Here is a 15,819-nt window from a genome sequence, read left to right on the forward strand (position 1 = left end):
GGATTGTATGGTTTTCTTGAGAATTGATGATTAGACAGTTAATCACCACTAGGTGGTCTGATGATAAAAAAGCAAATGAGAATCTAAATTTACATGGTCTTCTGAGTTCGAGTACTCGCAACCTCTAATAAGGGTGACTGTTAGAACTCTTATTCGGCTGATAATTTTAAAATCTTCAGGGATTAATTGAGGTATGTACTAATTGATTTGAACACTCCAATCAAAATATTTATTTTCAACATACAAATACAAAGCAACCCTCCATACCCACAAATGTTGTTGTACACGTACACAAATTATTTAGCAATTAAACTAGTTAGTTGATAAATACATCACCCAAAATTAAACGCTATAAAACAATGTTGAAACATCTATCAACCGGGTCAAGTCCGTGGAAATTTGTAAGTAGGATGGGTCAAGGCTAAAGAAATGCAAAAACGAAGAATGTGGATTGCAATTGAATCCACCTTTTAATTCCCCCAAGTTTGGAACTCCCCCAGTTCTACTACCTTCCCGTTTGAATTTATTTCTCCAAGAAACAGAACCCACCTCCCCTTAAAGAGGACAAATCTTCACCATACCTTACCAACTTATCTCATAAAAATCTTATTTGTTCGCCCATCGTTATCGCCATCAGAATCACTCCTGCTGAAAAAAGGCATCAGCATTTAGCCTCTACCACATAATCCCTCCCTCCCCTCGTTTCTTTCTCTTAAAAAGTTGTTACCCACTAATTCATTTTTCTTACCGCCCATTTTTGGATAAAGTTAAATTTTATTTTATTGGTTTCGAGGAGGTCTCATGTGAATGGATCATATGTGTAACTTTTAAGTTTTTGCCTTGAAGCTTCCCATAACCAACAAGTGGGTCACAAAAAAAAAAAAAAAAAAAAAAAAAAAAAAAAAAAAGGAATGAAATTTCAGATTTAGATTCTTATTCTCCCCCCTCGTGTTTCTTATTCACTAGTGTGGTCCCAACCCAACCACCCATTAGTTTTTGTAAAGCAATGTTTTACTTTACATCAACAAATGAAGAACACTAATACTACACTTATCGATCAAGTTATCGATTTTTACATACCGACTCACCTGTTCAATTACCCAAATCTCAAAATTTAACTTAATCAGTATGTCAAATCGGTAGTTTAATCGGCAACTCAATCATTATTGAATGAAGAATTAGCCTCTCTTTTTTTAATTCTATTTCACACTTGTTTATCTCTTTTTTCTTTCACAAATTATCATTCTGAAACGGTTTTTCTTCAGGGTATTAGAATGGTTTGATTTGTGATTTGTATATAATTTTTTAAAACTAAAATATAATTAAGAGAGAATATACTTGATGTAATACTTAAAAATTGATGTTAGAATAAAAACGACTTTTAAGAGTTTTTTTTTAATAATTAATAAATCATAACTGTTTGGCCTTTTTATAGTGAACACATAATTAGACAATTTTACACTTATAATTCAATCTGCAATCTTGACTTGACAGTTTATAATTAATTTTCTAATAAATTGTTTCGCTTGATTAATTACGAATTGAGTAATTGTGAACTGTCACATCGGAGTTGTGAAAAAGATTTTGTGAGACTAATTTATGAGCCAATTTTTATTATTTTCAAAAACCAAAAACTGTACTTTAATGATATACAATACTTGTAAGTTGTAACGGATTTACAATCTACAATTAATTCACAACAAATTTTAATGAAATATCAAAGTTTATTATTCTAGCTATTGCTTAATATATAATAATATTTCGTGATCGATCTTTTCATTAGTGAGAAATCAAATAAAATGTATATTCAAGGTGGAAACTGGAAATATTTTTCTATGGAAATAAGTCAACATTACACTTTATGTCTAACAGGAATGCCATCGCACTTGTTGATAGGGTTAAAATTATTCGGAGAACCTGTTCTTTAAAATAGATGATTGAACGTTAGATTTTTCCAAGAATAATGAATAAAGTAAGTTGTCTAAGATTGACTGCTTGTATTTTTGCATAGTCTTTGGTCAGAATTGAAACTTGGAATAAAGGTAAATAGTGTCAGCTTGTTGCGTCGCCACCATTAAAATGGATGGATACTCAGATAAAATCAAACCAATGAAGTTGGATGCTGACATGGAGCCATGTGGCCATGACTTTGCGGGTAGGATAAAGAAAATGAAAGAAGAAGAAGATGGAGTTAGGGTTATCTTCTTTCACATTTTTTATTCATCTTCAACCACAAATATATATATTGTTATTCTTCATTTCAAATTTTTACATCATAAAGTTTTTGTATCTACTCATTCTTAATTATTGGATCAATGATAAAATAATAGGAACATTATAAAATTATATACATCAATAATAAACCAGTAATAAATCAATAAATTTTGGAAGATAAACAAATTATTTTATATTAAATGTATGTATAAATATTCAAGGGTTACTTGCCTCAAAATAAATATATTAATAATATTGTACAGATGTTATGCGTGAAATTCGGAGAGGATAATTCCTTATTAGGAGAGAATATATTTAGATTGGCTCAATTTGGAATAATGATATTCAAATTGACTTAGATTTCAATTAAGGTAACTGAAGATCATGCAACTTCCTAATCTTACGTATTTGAATCTTATCTCAACTTTATCATGTAAATAGGTGCTATATAAACCCATCATAACTTGTTTGTCAAGAGGGCTAAGCAATTGTTCTAAGCAATTTTTTCTAGAAATTATACTGTTTTTTGTAAGCTCTCAAAAGCAATAAGATAACAATGGACGTAGCTCAAGTTCTAACTTGCTGAACCACTTTAAAAATTGTTTGTGTTCTTATTTATGACTCTTTCTTTTTTATTCGTTGCTGATTTTCATTAAATCACGTGCACATTCATTCTGGTTCCGACAGGGTCAATCAGAATTCTTTAGTTGATGCAAATTTTTATATCAATATTTTGGCGCTAGAAGGAGGGTTTGATTCACAACAGCTCTCCATGTTTTTCCAACAAGTCTCAACTTCTTCAGCAAATCCCAGCTTTCTAATCTAGAATCATGTTATCAAATGCGAAAATCTGAATCTGGCTAAGCAGTAAACACAAGAATCATAGCCCTCTGAGTCAGCTTTTCGACGGTTCAAAAATCATCCAAATCCAAGGTCTGCATCTCAAGTTATCGTCAAAATACTGAAGCATGTTCCAAATCAGAGCTCTCAAATCACGTGGCAAGATCGCTCAGATTGTGCGTTTAGATCCCTCTGATCTTCAGCTTTAGATCGCGTGCTCAAATCTCTCATATTAGAAAGAGCTCTCAAGCTCTCTAGCTCCCAAGCTATCAAACTCTCAGGCTAGCTCTTTAGCTCCCAAGCTATCGAGCTCTCAAGCTCTCTAGCTCTCAAGCTTTCCAAGCTTTCTAACTGAGCAATGCTCTTAGATCAAAGCTTTCAAGCTTTCAGATTGAGCTATGCTCTCATATCAAACTCTCTATGTTTTCATATCAAGCTATGCTCTCATATCAAGCTTTCTATGCTTCCAGATCGAGCTATGCTCTCAGATCAAGCTCTCCATACTTTCTTATTGAGCTATGCTCTTATATCCAGCTCTCCATGCTTTCTGATTAAGTAATGCTCTCATATCAAGATCTCCATGCTTTCAGATCAAGCTATGCTCTCAGATCAAACTCTCTATGCTTTATGATCGAGCTATGCTCTCATATCAAACTCTCCGTGCTTTCTAATCGAGCTATGCTCTCAGATCAAGCTCTCCATGTTTTTTGATCGAGCTATACTTTCAAATCAAGCTCTCTATGCTTTCTAATTGAGCTATGCTCTCAGATCAACCTCTCCATGCTGTCTGATCTAGCTATGCTCTCAGATCAAGCTCTCAAAGCTTTCTGATCGAGCTATACTCTCAGATCAAGCTCTCCACGCATTCTAATCGAGTTATTCTCTCAGATCAAGCTCTCTACACTTTCTGATCGAGTAATACTCTTAGATCAAGCTCTTCATGTTTTCAAATCGAGTTATGCTCTTAGATTAAGCTCTCCATGCTTTCTGATCGAGCAATGCTCTCAAATCAAGCTCTTCAAACTTTTTGATTGAGCAATGCTCTCAGATCAAACTCTCCATGTTTTTTGATCGAGCTATGCTCTCAAATCAAGCTCTCCATGTTTTCAGATCAAGTTATGCTCTTAGATCAAGCTCTCCATGCTTTCTAATTGAGCTATGCTCTCAGATCAGACTTTCCATGCTTTCTGATCAAGCAATGCTCTCAGATCAAGCCCTCCATGCTTTCTGATCAAGCAATGTTCTCAGATTAAGCTTTCCAAGCTTTTTGATCAAGCTATGCTCTCATATCAAGCTCTCCATGTTTTCTGATCAAGCTATGCTCTCAGATCAAACTCTCCATGTTTTTTTATCGAGCTATGCTCTCAGATCAAGCTCTCCATACTTTCTGATCGAGCTATGCTCTTAGATCAAACTTTTTGCGCGTTCTAATTGACCTATGCTCTTAGATAAAGCTCTCCATGCTTTTTGATCAAGTCATGCTCTCAGATCAAGCTCTCCATGCTTTTTGATTGAGCAATGCTCTCAGATCTAGCCCTCAATGCTTTCTGATCGAGCAATGCACTCAGATCAAACTCTCAATTCTTTCTAATCGATCTATGCTCTCAGATCAAACTCTCCATGTTTTCTGACCGAGCTATGCTCTCAGATCAAGCTCTTCATGCTTTTTGATCGAGTTATGCTATTAGATCAAGCTCTTCGCGCTTTCTAATCGAACTCCTCGCACTCTCAGATCGAGCTTTTTATGCTCTTTGATCGAGCTCTTTATGTTCTCAGATTGAGCTCTTTATGCGCCTTGATTAAGCTCATAAGCTCGCTCATTAGCTTGAGTTCATGTGTTCAAGATCTCTCATATCTCTTAGATCACGCCAGGCATAACTCAAGTTCTTTAGGTTCGAGACTACAGCCTATAGTGCGACAGCCATCCATATCAAAGACATGAGTTTTTGAAGCGCGATTACGCATTTAAAAAACTGGGGGACTATTATTGTGCGTGAAATCTGGAGAGGATAATTCCTTATTAGGAGAAAAAATATTTAGATTGGCTCAATTTGGAATAATGATATTCAGATTTATTTAGATTCCAACTAAGGTAGCCGAAGTTCAAACAACTTTCTAATCCTACGTATTTGAATCTTATCTCAACTCTATCATATAAATGAGTGCTATATAAACCCATCATAACTTGTTTTCAAGGGGGCTAGGCAATTGTTCAAAGCAATTTTTTCTAGAAATTATACTGTTATTTGTAAGCTCTCAAAAGTAATAAGATAACAGTAGACGTAGGTTCAAGTTCTAATTTGCCGAACCACTTTAAAAATTGTCTTGTGTTCTTATTTATGACTCTTTCTTTTTTATTCATTGCTGATTTTTATTAAATCATGCGCGTATCCATTCTGATTCTGACAGGGTCAATTGGAATTCTCTGGTTGGTACAGATTTCTGTATCAACAACAGACAATAATACTATATATTATACATACAATAATACTATATATTTTTTATGAGATATCTCAAAATGTTCATCCAAAGTGATATGTAGCTTATGAGTATTTTGAAATTAATATTTTGTCTATTTATTTTAATTTTAAAATTAAACGTTAAGAATCTTACATGGGAAAAATATTTGAGAACTTGATAAATAACATTAACAAATCTATAATTTGTCAAGAGAAACAACAAATAAAAAAGGAAAAAAACTAGCAACAATAGTGTGGATGCGTTTGGTTTATTATTTTGGATAGGATTTTGGGTAGTTGAATAGGATAGTATTACGAGGTAAAATTTAAAAATTTATTAAAAAAACCCCTAGGTTTGCTAATTTAATTGAACACCCCAATATATAAAATGATAAAAACACCCTCACCACCTGCAATGCTAGATTTCGGCCACCACCGCCAGAATCTGGCCGAAGAATTGCGCTACGACATAGACCGATTGGATCTGTGTCGTAACGCGTCGATATGACATTTTTTAGCCAGATCCACCACTGATTTGGCCAGATCTACAGCCAAATGTGGTTGTCGACGGCAGCAAAGGTCCATCTTTGGCCGTCGTTTTCGGTCAACGATGACCATTTCTTTGGCCGTCGCTGACTGCCAGATCGATAAATAACCGACCAGTTTCGGTCTTGGTGTAAGCCGTTATGACAGATTCTAGCTATCATCGACAATGGTTATCGGAATCTAGCAAATATGGGTGGGTGGGGGTGTTTTTGCTAATTTTTAAACTTTTTTCTATAGGTATTTAGTGAAATTAATAAACTTAAGGGTTCTAAGAATAATTAAAAAATAGACTAATATGTCTAGAATAATGTGCTAAATAATATTTGAAAAATAAGATTAAAAATATGGGTAGAAATATTGAACCAAACAACGACATATTTTGTTTCCGTACAAACTTAAATTCCAAATAAGTTGAACATTTTCATAATTTTTTACTCTGAATCTATCATCAATCAAATCAAGTAGATATTTGACAAAACCCCTAATTAAAAGTAAATTTTCAATTTAAAAAAAAAAAAAAAAAAAAAACTTCGTGCTATGGTCCTCTATCCCATATTCTGTTGGAGTCGGCCCACAGTCATCGCATAGAATAATGGAACATGGCGTGGACCATATGACTAAATCATTGTTTTAAATAATTAATTATATATCCACCCGAAAAAAGAACATAAATTGTTATAATATTATAATATTTATATAACAAATTGCAGGTGATGTAAGCGAAGAGATTTCCAGTTTTTTACAGCTGGGAGGCTTAAACCTCGGATAGCTCTCTAAAAGGACAGCTGACGTGGCGGAAGATTTGGCAGCGGTACTTGAATCGATAACCGATAGATAACGGCTGACATGGACGTGGTGATGTCAAGTCAACAGTTTCCCTTTCGACATTGAATAGTGATTGGGAAAATGTTAAAAAAGTGCCGCACCACACACACGTTTATTATACAAACCACTAAATTTGATTTTGTTTGGGTTTTCGTCATAGCATCCACAACTTAACGTTATCGATATAATGATTTTTATTATGTTACATTGGCAAAAAGAGGCTATACAATTTTTAGGTTATTTATTTATTTATTTTTATGTCTTGGGATGTAATGTAATTTCATTTGTATAATATAATACAGTTTATATTTAAAATACTGAAAATGACATGAAGAAAAAAGGATTATTTTACCATGAACCCTAAAGGCAATGTAATATATTATGAAATAATTTTGATAAATTATAACTATATGTTATTAATTAATCTTATTTAAAGGTAAAACTAAAATATAATATATTTTTGTCATAAAGGTTTTGTTAGATATAAAGAAACCAAATAATCGTCTGTCTTATAAACTAGAACTACTTCCTGAGAATCTGACTCCTTTATTGCCAAATGAACGGTGCAGATTTTAGATTGATTGAACTCTTCACATGCTCATGCCCCTTTCTAGTGTTTAGACTTCTGATTCTAATTGGATAAGTTTCACTTCCCCTCATTCAATTTTCAGTTAAAATAGAAACTAATTTTTATTAATAAAATTATTCTGAACAACTGAGGAGATAAGTGCTGAAATTTTATTTTTTTTTAAAAAGGAGGAATTTTATTAGTTTTATAATTTAGGTAATGCATTAAAAACAATCATCGTTATTTTTGAACCGTAATATAATGTAATGATGATAATATTGATGGAAACTAAAATTAGTGAAGATCATTTCACAAGAGTTGTGTGTTAAAGTAGACACTTAATAGTCTTTGAATAATACTAAATTTGGTGAGACAAAATTAAAAGTAAAATAGAAATAAAGGTAATGGTTGATTTGTAAGCAATTCTAGAAAGGCAAGGTTGTCATGTGAAGATGTTATTCGTACCTGATCAATATTTACATTAATGGTGACAATTCATTTTTGATCGAATAGAGGGATGGGATACCCCACGGCCCACGTTATCTATTATTAGCTGCACGGCATTATATCATCTGACATTAATTTTTTTTTAAACCTAAATAAATTTCAAACCATAAAAAAAAGGTAATTTTATAAATAAAAATATATTTCAAAAGATAATTATCATCAAATGTAAGGTTCATTTCATCAGCTTAACAATGGGAGGATATGTAATAATTTCTTATTCTTGAATCTGTATTTAAAATTCTCAGCCACCAAAGTAAATTTTTATATTTAAAAATAAATTTTAACTATCATCTTCGTAATCTAAATCTAATGTTTTAACATCTAGAAATATATACATATATCTTACATTAAAATCTCAATATTTAAAGATAAATCAAATTTATCTGGAGCCAACTTGTACCATTATAACTAACAATTGGTTAGCCTAACAATAAAGACTCGAAGGGGTTGGCTTTTCTATTGTCTCAAGTTTGAATCACGAGAAATGTTGTTAATGTTATTGACCACGGATTATAAGGTTTGCCTTGTTTCGAAAACCTTATTTGGAGTCAGACGACTAGTCGAGGTGGCCAAATTCATTTTTCTTACCGCCCATTTTTGATAAAGTTAAATTTTATTTATTGGTTTCGAGGAGGTCTCATGTGAATGGATCATATGTGTAACTTTTAATTTTTTGCCTTGAAGCTTCCCATCAACATCAATGCTGTCACCAAAAAAAAAAAAAAAAAAAAAAAAAAAAAAAAAGGAATGAAATTTCAGATTTAGATTCTTATTCTCCCCCCTCGTGTTTCTTATTCACTAGTGTGGTCCCAACCCAACCACCCATTAGTTTTTGTAAAGCAATGTTTACTTTACTCAACAAATGAAGAACACTAATACTACACTTATCGATCAAGTTATCGATTTTTACATACCGACTCACCTGTTCATTACCCAAATCTCAAATTTAACTTAATCAGTATGTCAAATCGGTAGTTTAATCGGCAACTCAATCATTATTGAATGAAGAATTAGCCTCTCTTTTTTTAATTCTATTTCACACTGTTTATCTCTTTTTTCTTTCACAAATTATCATTCTGAAACGGTTTTTCTTCAGGGTATTAGAATGGTTTGATTTGTGATTTGTATATAATTTTTTAAAACTAAAATATATTAAGAGAGAATATACTTGATGTAATACTTAAAAATTGATGTTAGAATAAAAACGACTTTTAAGAGTTTTTTTTTATAATTAATAAATCATAACTGTTTGGCCTTTTTATAGTGAAACACTAATTAACAATTTACACTTATAATTCAATCTGCAATCTTGACTTGACAGTTTATAATTAATTTTCTAATAAATTGTTTCGCTGATTATTACGAATTGAGTATTGAACTGTCACTCGGAGTTGTGAAAAAGATTTTGTGAGACTAATTTATGAGCCAATTTTTTATTTTTCAAAACCAAAAACTGTACTTTAATGATATACAATACTTGTAAGTTGTAACGGATTTACAATCTCCAATATTTCACAACAAATTTAATGAAATATCAAAGTTTATTATTCTAGCTATTGCTTAATATATATAATATTTCGTGATCGATCTTTTCATTAGTGAGAAATCAAATAAAATGTATATTCAAGGTGGAAACTGGAAATATTTTTCTATGGAAATAATCAACATTACACTTATGTCTAACAGGAATGCCATCGCCACTTGTTGATAGGGTTAATTATTCGGAGAACCTGTTCTTAAAATAGATGATTGAACGTTAGATTTTTCCAAATAATGAATAAAGTAAGTTGTCTAAGATTGACTGCTTGTATTTTTGCATAGTCTTTGGTCAGAATTGAAACTTGGAATAAAGGTAATATGTGTCAGCTTGTTGCGTCGCCACCATTAAAATGGATGGATACTCAGATAAATCAAACCATGAAGTTGGATGCTGACATGGAGCCATGTGGCCATGACTTTGCGGGTAGGATAAAGAAAATGAAAGAAGAAGAAGATGGGGTTAGGGTTATCTTCTTTCACATTTTTTATTCATCTTCAACACAAATATATATATTGTTATTCTTCATTTCAATTTTTACATCATAAAGTTTTTGTATCTACTCATCTTAATTATTGGATCAATGATAAAATAATAGGAACATTATAAATTTATATACATCAATAATAAACCAGTAATAAATCAATAAATTCTGGAAGATAAACAAATTATTTTATATTAAATGTATGTATAAATATTCACGGGTTACTTGCCTCAAAATAAATATATTAATAATATGTTACAGATGTTATGCGTGAAATTCGAGAGGATAATTCCTTATTAGAGAGAATATTTTAGATTGGCTCAATTTGGAATAATGATATTCAAATTGACTTAGATTTCATTAAGGTAACTGAAGATCATGCAACTTCCTAATCTTACGTATTTGAATCTTATCTCAACTTTATCATGTAAATAGGTGCTATATACCCATCATAACTTGTTTGTCAAGAGGGCTAAGCAATTGTTCTAAGCATTTTTTTCTAGAAATTATACTGTTTTTTGTAAGCTCTCAAAGCAATAAGATAACAATGGAGTAGCTCAAGTTCTAACTTGCTGAACCACTTAAAAAATTGTTTGTGTTCTTATTTATGACTCTTTCTTTTTTATTCGTTGCTGATTTTCATTAAATCACGTGCACATTCATTCTGGTTCCGACAGGGTCAATCAGAATTCTTTAGTTGATGCAAATTTTTATATCAATATTTTGGCGCTAAAGGAGGGTTTGATTCACAACAGCTCTCCATGTTTTTCCAACAAGTCTCAACTTCTTCAGCAAATCCCACGCTTCTAATCTAGAATCATGTTATCAAATGCGAAAATCTGAATCTGGCTAAGCAGTAAACACAAGAATCTAGCCCTCTGAGTCAGCTTTTCGACGGTTCAAAAATCATCCAATCCAGGTCTGCATCTCAAGTTATCGTCAAAATACTGAAGCATGTTCCAAATCAGACTCTCAAATCACGTGGCAAGATCGCTCGATTGTGCGTTTAGACCCTCTGATCTTCAGCTTTAGATCGCGTGCTCAATATCTCTCATATTAGAAAGAGCTCTCAAGCTCTCTAGCTCCCAAGCTATCAAACTCTCAGCTAGCTCTTTACGCTCCCAAGCTATCGAGCTCTCAAGCTCTCTAGCTCTCAAGCTTCCAAGCTTTCTAACTGAGCAATGCTCTTAGATCAAAGCTTTCAAGCTTTCAGATTGCTATGCTCTCATACAAACTCTCTATGTTTTCATATCAGCTATGCTCTCATATCAGCTTTCTATGCTTCCAGATCGAGCTATGCTCTCAGATCAAGCTCTCCATACTTTCTTATTGACTATGCTCTTATATCCAGCTCTCCATGCTTCTGATTAAGTATGCTCTCATATCAAGCTCCATGCTTTCAGATCAAGCTATGCTCTCAGATCAAACTCTCATGCTTTATGATCGGCTATGCTCTCAATCAAACTCTCCGTGCTTTCTAATCGAGCTATGCTCTCAGATCAAGCTCTCCATGTTTTTTGATCGAGCTATACTTTCAAATCAAGCTCTCTATGCTTTCTAATTGAGCTATGCTCTCAATCACCTCTCCATGCTGTCTGATCTAGCTATGCTCTCAGATCAATCTCAAACTTTCTGATCGAGCTATACTCTCAGATCAAGCTCTCCACGCATTCTAATCGAGTTATTCTCTCAGATCAGCTCTCTACACTTTCTGATCGAGTAATACTCTTAGATCAAGCTCTTCATGTTTTCAAATCGAGTTATGCTCTTAGATTAACTCTCCATGCTTTCTGATCGAGCAATGCTCTCAAATCAAGCTCTTCAAACTTTTTGATTGGCAATGCTCTCAGATCAAACTCTCCATGTTTTTGATCGAGCTATGCTCTCAAATCAAGCTCTCCATGTTTTCAGATCAAGTTATGCTCTTAGATCAGCTCTCCATCTTCTAATTGAGCTATGCTCTCAGATCAACTTTCCATGCTTTCTGATCAAGCAATGCTCTCAGATCAAGCCCTCCATGCTTTCTGATCAAGCAATGTTCTCAGATTAAGCTTTCCAAGCTTTTTGATCAAGCTATGCTCTCATATCAGCTCTCCATGTTTTCTGATCAAGCTATGCTCTCAGATCAAACTCTCCATGTTTTTTTATCGAGCTATGCTCTCAGATCAAGCTCTCCATACTTCTGATCGAGCTATGCTCTTAGATCAAACTTTTTGCGCGTTCTAATTGACCTATGCTCTTAGATAAAGCTCTCCATGCTTTTTGATCAAGTCATGCTCTCAGATCAAGCTCTCCATGCTTTTTGATTGACAATGCTCTCAGATCTAGCCCTCAATGCTTTCTGATCGAGCAATGCACTCATCAAACTCTCAATTCTTTCTAATCGATCTATGCTCTCAGATCAAACTCTCCATGTTTTCTGACCGAGCTATGCTCTCAGATCAAGCTTCATCTTTTTGATCGAGTTATGCTTATAGATCAGGCTCTTCGCGCTTTCTAATCGAACTCCTCCACTCTCAGATCGAGCTTTTTATGCTCTTTGATCGAGCTCTTTATGTTCTCAGATTGAGCTCTTTGCGCTGATTAAGCTCATAAGCTCGCTCTTAGCTTGAGTTCATGTGTTCAAGTCTCTCATATCTCTTAATCACGCCAGCATAACTCAAGTTCTTTAGGTTCGAGACTACAGCCTATAGTGCGACAGCCATCCATATCAAAGACATGAGTTTTTGAAGCGCGATTACGCATTTAAAAAACTGGGGACTATTATTGTGCTTGAAATCTGGAAGGATATTCCTTATTAGGAGAAAAATATTTAGATTGGCTCAATTTGGAATAATGATATTCAGATTTATTTAGATTCCAACTAAGGTAGCCGAAGTTCAAACAACTTTCTAATCCTACGTATTTGAATCTTATCTCAACTCTATCATATAAATGAGTGCTATATAAACCCATCATAACTTGTTTTCAAGGGGGCTAGGCAATTGTTCAAAGCAATTTTTTCTAGAAATTATACTGTTATTTGTAACTCTCAAAAGTAATAAGATAACAGTAGACGTAGGTTCAAGTTCTAATTTGCCGAACCACTTAAAAATTGTCTTGTGTTCTTATTTATGACTCTTTCTTTTTATTCATTGCTGATTTTTATTAAATCATGCGCGTATCCATTCTGATTCTGACAGGGTCATTTGGAATTCTCTGGTTGGTACAGATTTCTGTATCACAACACACTAATACTATATATTATACAGACAATAGTACTATATATTTTTTATGAGATATCTCAAAATGTTCACCAAAGTGATATGTAGCTTATGAGTATTTTGATATTAATATTTTGTCTATTTATTTTAATTTTAAAATTAAACGTAAGAATCTTACATGGGAAAAATATTTGAGAACTTGATAAATACATTAACAAATCTATAATTTGTAAAGAAAAACAAATAAAAAAGGAAAAAAAACAGCAACAATATGTGGGTGCGTTTGGTTTATTTTTGGATAAGATTTTGGGAATAATATTGGATAGTTGAATAGGGTAGTATTACGAGGTAAAATTTAAAAATTATAAAAAACCCCTAGGTATGATATGTAGCTTATGAGTATTTTGATATTAATATTTTGTATATTTATTTAATTTTAAATTAAATACGTTAGAATCTTACATGGGAAAATATTTGAGAACTTGATAAATAACATTAACAAATCTAATTTGTCAGAAAACAACAAATAAAAAAGGAAAAAAACTAGCAACAATAGTGTGGATGCGTTTGGTTTTATTTTTTGATGATTTTGGGTAGTTGAATAGGATAGTATTACGAGGTAAATTAAAAATTTATTAAAAAACCCCTAGTTTGCTAATTTAATTGAACACCCCAATATAAATGATAAAACACCCTCACCACCTGCAATGCTAGATTTCGGCCCCCCACCGCCAGAATCTGGCCGAAGAATTGCGCTACGACATAGACCGATTGGATCTGTGTCGTAACGCGTCGATATTACATGTTGTTTTATCAGATAGATGCGTTCATTTGTTTCCAAAATATGAATAAAAAAGTAATCAATTAAATATTTCAAAATCATTGACAATCATAAAAGTCAATGAATGCACACTAAATTGATCAATTTGAAGAGATTAATTGAATAAAAAATTAAATAGTTATATATTAAATCTTAGATTACTCTTTGTCTTTGTACTTAAATCTTGATGAGGTGTCCTTAGTATTGTACGGGTTTGAAATGTTATAAGATTTTGTACATTAATTTGGATTGAATAATTGAATGCTAATGTAATGTCAAATGTGTCTCTTTAGGAATTGGGTAGACAAATTACACATTCAAAAGGGCCATCCATCCACCTTCTTCAATCAACCCTAAATTTGTTACTTAAGCAATAGTTGAAACGTAAATACCTACTAATAAAATGTTTATTTAATTTTTGTAAATTTTTAAAGTGTCACGTCATGTTTTTTAAGTATTACATGAACTTAGGTGAAAGTGTCAATAATTTTTGCATAGTTTTTAACTTTTTATTTAAATTTTTTAACTTAAAAGTTTTATATGTTTGTTCACCTTAATCCAATGGTTGAAACAAAAAATTTAGAATAAAAATTTATTTTTCACAAAGAAATATTATGTAGCAAATGAATAAGGTGAATGAAAATTTAAATTAAAAATGGGTATTAAAAGATCCCAATCCATTAATATATTATCTTGGAGTTTAATTTGTTTATCCTTTCTTTCATGTAGCTTCTGCTGCCAAAATTTGACCACAAAGTCTCCAATACTTGTTTGAAACGTTTACTAAAGTTTTACCTTACTTTATGAAATCTGTGGGCTTCAGCTACTGACTTTTCTGTAATTTTCTCTGTTGAAAGCGAGTGGACAAGAGTTGAATAAATAAATTTAATTTAATTTATATAAAAAAAAAAGAATAAAAATCACAAAACTTACTTAACATCATCTTATTTGTATATAAATATATTTAGAGTTAAAAAAAACATGAACGGTTTGAAGTGTTATGTAAACCATCGTTGATACAAGATTTGCACAAACTAGAGTGATCTGATTGATTTTGACGGAATCAGAACTGATGTGTGTGTGATTACGAGTAATTAGCAATGTAATGAGTTATAAGCAATAAAATAAATGACACAATGAGTTTATAAAGTGGTTCAGCGAGTTATACTCTTGAGCCTACGTCCACTGTTTTTTGTATTTATTGTGAGAGTTTACAATATAATCCTATGACAATTTGTTAACCCCTTTCTCATCGTTGGAGTGGGTTTAAGCAAAAATAAAGAGATTACAATTAATATTGAAATGCAACTTTGATATTCTCACTATTGAGTGCAAAACTTGCACCAAGATTGTTATCGATCTGATCCCTTCTAAAATATTCGGGATCTAATGTTATCTGTGCGCTGGTTGAACAACTGTAAGGATTGGTCGCGATGAGCTTGTGCTAGGTCAAGCTACAACTCAACGAGCTTATGCTGAGTCGAATAATTGATTGAGTAGAACTGATTCTGGATCGAGCTATAACATCATAATCCTCTGAGATTGATAGAAAAATCATACACAACAACCATCGATGAGCCGTCAAAGTTTACACTATTATAAGTTAATAAATATTTACTAAATTATCTTCTTACCATTTATTTTAACATTTTAAATTTTAAATTTTTTGTTATTTAATAATACTATAAACTTATAATGTAATACTTTATATATGGATTGTATGGTTTTCTTGAGAATTGATGATTAGACAGTTAATCACCACTAGGTGGTCTGATGATAAAAAAGCAAATGAGAATCTAAATTTACATGGTCTTCT

Source organism: Pistacia vera, unplaced genomic scaffold (genome assembly GCF_008641045.1).
Source record: "Pistacia vera cultivar Batoury unplaced genomic scaffold, PisVer_v2 Contig10, whole genome shotgun sequence".
NCBI classification, from domain to species: domain Eukaryota; kingdom Viridiplantae; phylum Streptophyta; class Magnoliopsida; order Sapindales; family Anacardiaceae; genus Pistacia; species Pistacia vera.